At 43.2% G+C, this 6,652-nt stretch overlaps 1 protein-coding gene across 1 annotated transcript in view; it reads right to left on the reverse strand.

Moving 5' to 3' along the window:
• Positions 1 to 6,652, reverse strand: part of adgrb3 (adhesion G protein-coupled receptor B3) — a 994,217-nt gene that overhangs the window by 477,772 nt on the left and 509,793 nt on the right. The gene's annotated exons all lie outside the window — the stretch shown is intronic.

Below are 6,652 nucleotides of genomic sequence, written 5' to 3' on the forward strand. Positions count from 1 at the left end.
GAGCGGGGATTAACGTCTGTTTTATCACATACTACGAAGGTCCGAACTGCATCTGGAAGCAACATCAGCATACGAACTGTGCATTGGGAGCAAGCTTACCTACCCCAATTAGGACTGATTGTAGACTGCAGGAAGGTGGAGCTGGACATGGTGGAGCATGGATATCGATTCTGGAGGTGTTTAACTACAAGTAAGATGCCACAACACATTCGACATGGGCCAGTGTAAATCAGCTGCATTTTAGACATTCATATCTTTCTCAGGAACTTTTGGTGGTACTTTGGTTTGGTGGTGCTTTTGTTCTTGGGTCCACAGAAGTCCAAATTAATCAGCTTTTAATCATTTGCTTGACGCCTTAAACCTTATTTTTAAGGACATCCTTGTTGATGCTGTTAACAAACTGGCTAATGCTACAAAAGCTACACTGTCAAACAGCTTCATAACACAAAACATAAGCATACAGTTTTCAAATCAGTTACTGTCTTGGCATCAGAGGAATGCTGACTTTGTTGGTGATGCAGCATTTTGAAGAACTGGTGCTGCTTCACCTCATTTGAGGGGCAAGTCTGACCCTACATCAACACTCTTAATTGTGAGACATTTAATAAGCCCATGTTCGCTGTAATTAGACATAGATTGTGGGTTGGAGGTATAAACCCTATGGCAGTTGGTGCAGAGCTGAGTCATCTAGTTCCATCTAGGCCATTGAAGAGGTTACATCAAGGCTAAGTGGTCATTAGTGACGGCTCAGCTCAGACACTTACTCCTCCGTTCTCGTCTTTGTCTTGCGGTGAAAAGATCAAATTGGGACGGCTTACTTTAAGTGGAACTATGACCCTCATAGCTAAAGAGACGCCCCCCTTACTCTTGATAGAGTTAGCCCACATCCTCGGAGACAATAGGCTATGCTCAGTTCATGTACTTAATAAAATCCAGTTATTTTACTCTGTTTTTTTAACATTATTCTTAGTATTTTACTATATATTTTTTATTTTCCTCTTTGTACTTTGTGTGCTAAGCAAAATTGTCAAAATCTGATATGAAAAATATGGACTACATGCAAATTAAGTCAGCCAGCTAATCAACCCTAACCAGTTGTTCCTGCCTCAGTATGCTGCCCTGTGATTAGTAGAACATCCATCAACACAGCACAGTAGAATGACCTTGCTCAGTGTCGTACAGCTGTCGTCCTACCCTGTCGCTTCGTCATCCATCAGATGACAGCGCAAGTGCTTAAACCTACATTCTAATCACGCTTCTCCAGCTAAGCGGATTCCAAACAGCCAGGCTCTGCTCTGTGATGCTAATGTATACATACTATGCTAGTTCTGTTCAGTCAGTAAAGATCGTGGTGGTGACAGTTGTAAAGGCAATATGAGCCACAGTCTACTTAGGTAGGGTCTTAAACAGGGGTGCCCTACCGTGGTCCTGGAGATCTACCACCCTGGTACAGATCTAACACACCTGGCTCTAGCATTTAGATCATCCTGAAGGCCTTTGTTATCTGGATCAAGTGTTCTGATTTTGGCTTGGAGCTAAATTCTGGTAGATCACCAGGACCAGGATGTAAGGAGCTGAGCAATGGCCACCAACCGATTGACCTACCCACAAAGTTCAGTACCAACCACACTCGATCCAGTTAATCAAGGTCTTCTGAACAGTTTGATTAGTCTCCAGTAGCCTCGTGTGTATCTAGCAGATATAGCAGATTAGGGTTTTTATACTAAACTCTGCAAAGAGGCAGATCTCCAGCAGAAGGGCTGGTGATCACTGGTCAAAAGTGAGGAGATCAAGCGGTTAAAATGGGACATGTTCAAGAAATGCTGGATATGTTGGTTGGCTGGAAATAATTTTGTTAGAATTTATAACATAAAATATGGTTTAGAAATTACTTAAGTAACAGATGTTAACATGTATTTTTTAATGATTTTTTTTTGTCTGAGAAGCTTAGTATCAGAACAGGGGTGCCACAGGGCTTCACTTTGGGGCCCCTGTTGTTCACAATATACATTAATGCAATAATGTATTAATAACCTCTGCAATAATGTTTTAAAAGTTTATATGCACTTCTATGCAGATGATACCATTATTTGTTGTTCTGCTTCATCACCAGCAGAGGCTCTTTCCAATTTACAGAAAGCATTTGTGACTGTTCAGGACACAGTGAGCTCTGCAATGCTAGTTAGTCAAAGTCAAGTCAAAGTTTACTTATATAGCGCTTTTTACAACAGGTGTTATCACAAAGCAGCTTTTCAGAAAAATCCGTGTCTGAGCCCCCATGAGTGTCGCCAATGGTGACAGTGGCAAGGAAAAACTCCCTAAGAGCAAGAAGAAGAAACCTTGAGAGGAACCAAGACTCAAAAGTGGAACCCATCCTCCTCTGGTCCACACCGGATAGCGAACAGCATTAGTATAAAATATTATAATACAAAACGGGGAAAACAGGTGGAGCACTGGTTAATTAGAGAGTTTGAGTTTATGCAGCAGCAGCAGCATCAGAAGGGTCAGTTCATGAGGGTGAGGTTTGCAGGGCGTTGTACAGCATGAAGCTCAATGGTGGTCAAACTGGTCCAGAAGGCCTGTCGTGCAGTGGCACCCGATCAAGGCAGAAGAAGCAACAGCATCAGACGCACAGGATGGGCAGATGTTCAACTCGGCAAAGAAAAGGAAACGCACGGAAAGTCAGTTCTGTAAAGAGTGACTGATCACAGATTACAGTGTTAACAGAGCAGCAGAGACTCCGGCAGGTCTAGTTATTACGGCCTCACTAAAGGGGAGAAAACAGAAAGGTAACAGAGTCATGAGGCTCCCTGAGATGTTGGCACCCCTCCACTCCACCGTCAGCAAACCTGAGTGAGTGAGTGAGGCAGCGGGACGACAGCACCAAAACTCCCAGTTTACCATAATACTCTATGACAATGAACCCCCAGATCTGCACCTTTTATCTGACAGGGAAAACTAATTACCAAAGGCTCCACTAAACAAGTAAGTTTTTAGCCTAGACTTCAAGACTGAGGCTGTGTCTGAGTCCCGAACACGGACTGGAAGATTATTCCAAAGCTGGGGGGCTTTGTATGAGAAAGCTCTCCCCCCTGATGTAACTTTATTAATTCTAGGTACTACTAGTGAGCAGCACCCTGTGATCTAAGTAGGCGTGATGGTTCATAGTAGGAGAGAAGTTCACTCAGGTACTGAGGGGCGAGTCCGTTTACAGCTTTATAGGTCAGTAAAAGAATTTTGTAATCGATGCAAAATTTAACTGGCAACCAGTGCAGGTTTGATAAAACTAGGCTGATATGGTCAAACTCTAGTTCTTGTGAGACTCTGGCTGCAGCATTCTGGACTAACTGAAGCTTGTTAAGGGTTTTGCTGGGACATCCAGCCAGGAGGGCATTACAGTAATCTAGCCTTGAAGTAATAAATGCATGAACTAACTGTTCTGCATCCTGTAGAGAGAATGCATTTCTCAATTTAGCAATATTGCGGAGATGCAGGAAGGCTGTTCTAGTAATATTAGTTATATGTGCGTCGAAGGACAGATCAGGGTCTATCATGACACCAACATTTTTTTCCGATGAACCTGATGCAGCTGAGAAATTATTAAGTTTAAGTGTAAAATTACACAGTTTGTTTCTAGCCGCTTTTGGACCAAGAAGCAGAACCGTTTTATCCGAGTTAAGTAGGAGAAAGTTACCCGACATCCAGCCAAGTTGGATTTTATCATCTGGTTTGCTTGATATATATATATCCGAGTGTCATCAGCATAGCAGTGGAAATTGATGCCGTGTTTACTGATAATGGTGCCCAGTGGTAGCATATATAATGTGAATAATACTGGTCCTAAAACAGAGCCTTGTGGAACACCATACTTTACTTTTGTAAGGACAGATGATTCACCATTTATATTAACAAACTGATAGCGATCAGTGAGGTAAGACCTGAACCAGAAAAGAGCTATTCTTACCCCTACAAGGTTTTCTAGTCTATCTAGTAATATAGAGTGGTCTATCGTGTCAAATGCCGCACTAAGATCAAGGAGGACTAGCAAAGACACATTTCCTTGGTCAGAGAATAATAATAGATCATTTACAATTTTCACTAGTGCTGTTTCTGTACTATGATGTGGCCTAAAACCAGACTGAAATTTGTCATGTATATGACTCCTATGCAAAAAGGAACTTAATTGTTTTGCCACAACTTTTTCCAAGATCTTTGATATTAAGGGGAGATTCGAGATAGGTCTATAATTTGATAGTTTGCAGGGATCAAGGTTAGCTTTCTTAATCAGAGGTCTAATTACTGGTCTAATTACTGCTAGTTTAAGAGTTTTTGGGATGTATCCAAGGCTAAGGGAGGAGTTTATTATTGACAGAATAGACTTGGCTATTTCTTTGAGTAAACCTATAGGAATTTAGACTAAAGTATTCATCGGGTCTAATCCACATTTCTGTGAGGCACAGAGCATCAAAATCATGATCGGTAATAATTTAATTTACAACGACGGCTTTAGATGTAAGAGATCTTATGTTAAGCAGTCCGAGTTTTAGACCAAAGGTGCTGTCACTGCAAACTGGTATAACTGGTCTGATATTAATCAAGTTACCAAAGCAAACTTTTCGAGGCTTTTTGATGCTTTGTTTTATTCGGGGACACAGTCTCTATATGTGGCGTCTCAAGGCGGCTCGCAGACGGTTGGTTTAGCCTGTTTGTCTGTTGCCTGGCCTCGGCCCTGGTTTGTCAGCGACTGACTGTCCTACACTGACGGCTATCTGAGAGACTACGAGCTTTGCTACAGGAAATGAGAGCAGCACCCTCCCGCGAGGGGTGGGTACCGTCCAGACTCAAAAGACCAGGCTTGCCCTCAAAAGTAGACCAATTATCTACAAATCCCACATTGTTTTCTGAGCACCACTTGGACAGCAGTTCAGCGAACATAACCTGCTGTAGATTTCGGCGCCACGTCGAACTGGGATGGGGCCAGAGCATATTGCGGCATCGGACATCGTCTGGGCTAATTTACACACCTCTTTAATGTTATCTTTGGTTATTTCTGACCGCCGCAGACGAACGTCATTAGTACCTAGATTAATGACTATCCTCGAATATCTACGGCTAGCTAGCCACCTCAGGTTCCCTCTAATGTCCAGCGCCCTGGCTCCCGGTATACAGCTAACTGCTACTGGCGCCCCTAAGGGAGAAGCTATTCTCACGTGCCGTAAAATAGCATCAGCTGTAACCAGAGCTCTTTCAACAGGCATCTCAGAGGGTCTCACTGAGTGGGGCGAACCTTATGGACACGTGAATGGGAGATGAGTTGTGCTTGCGTGGGGTAGCTTTAGCTTTAGCTTTGCGGCTATGCCGCCGAGACGCCACCCACTCGCCCCGCTGTGAGGGCTCTGCTGCTGGAGTCGAGGGTGTGCTAGCTCTCCCTGAGGCACCCGGAGCCTCTAACAGCGAGTCTGAGTCCTGCTGACTATCCCTGCTCCTTTCTAACTCTGGATGCACCTCTAACTGTATAATCTTCTCCGTCAAACACAAAACTAACTTATACTTCTCACAAACAAAGCTAGAAGCACTGCTGTCACTGGTGACGGAGAGAGAAGCATAACTAAACATGCTGCACTCAGAGCAAAGCAACAGCTCGCGGTCTGCCATTCTGATACTCACAGTGTTTCGTTGGCTGAACTGAGTCCTTTCCAGGGGTCTCGCAAATCCGATGAGAGACGAAGTGACTTTCAAAGGTCGCTGGTTGTAATTAAGTAATTTGCGAGTAATATGCAACAGCGAACTGAAAATGTAAAATGCTGCAAAAGACTAGCAAAATAGAGTGGAGGTAGTTATTAATGATCAAAAAGCAAAACACACGTATTCTCTAAAAACTTGACACAGAGCTCATTTTTGCCACAAATTTATCTACTGCTGGGTGGATCAATATGAAATTTGTTTCATTTGGCAAATATTTGGGTTTTATGTTACTGAACAGAAGTTAGCAGGAAAATGCTGTTTTTCAGTGCCATGCTAGCATCCAATCCACCTTAGCATTCTTGACGCAACTAACAGGGATTTATGTGTATAATTAAGCAGTAGAACCCGAGAGGGAGTGTGTTACCGTGAAATAACATCACGGCTGTGATTTGGTCACCGTAGATCATCACAGCCGTGATGTTATTGGCGATAACACACTCCTCGAGTGTTCTACTGCTTTAATACAACAGTTAAATAAATACAGTAATAAATTAATAAACTGGGCTGTGAACGCGGCGTTTAATATGTTTTAATGTTCGCAGTTCCTTCACCAAATTATAGTTCCTTAATGAGCAGCTCGTTGCTACGTCAGAGTAACGAGCTCCGCCCACTCGCTGCACAGCCGGCACGTTCTCCAGCTCCTTACACTAAATTCCCAAACTGTCATCACCACTGAGCAGCTTTTTAGTTTTTTTTATTGTGTCAGTTTTATGGTTCAGTCCGATCTGACGATCAGACTACACGTTTGGCGAATGGTATTGGGTTCATTTCTGGCTGATTCCAGGTTGTTTAGCTGTTCTTCTGTCTCAGCTGCCAACTGAAAAGCTGCTCAGTGGTGATGACAGTTTGGGAATTTAGTGTCGTCTCATCTTCAGAGTCTGACCAAATCGGCTGTCGGTCAAATGTG

This window comes from Colossoma macropomum, unplaced genomic scaffold (genome assembly GCF_904425465.1).
Source record: "Colossoma macropomum unplaced genomic scaffold, Colossoma_macropomum, whole genome shotgun sequence".
Classification (NCBI taxonomy): Eukaryota; Metazoa; Chordata; class Actinopteri; order Characiformes; family Serrasalmidae; genus Colossoma; species Colossoma macropomum.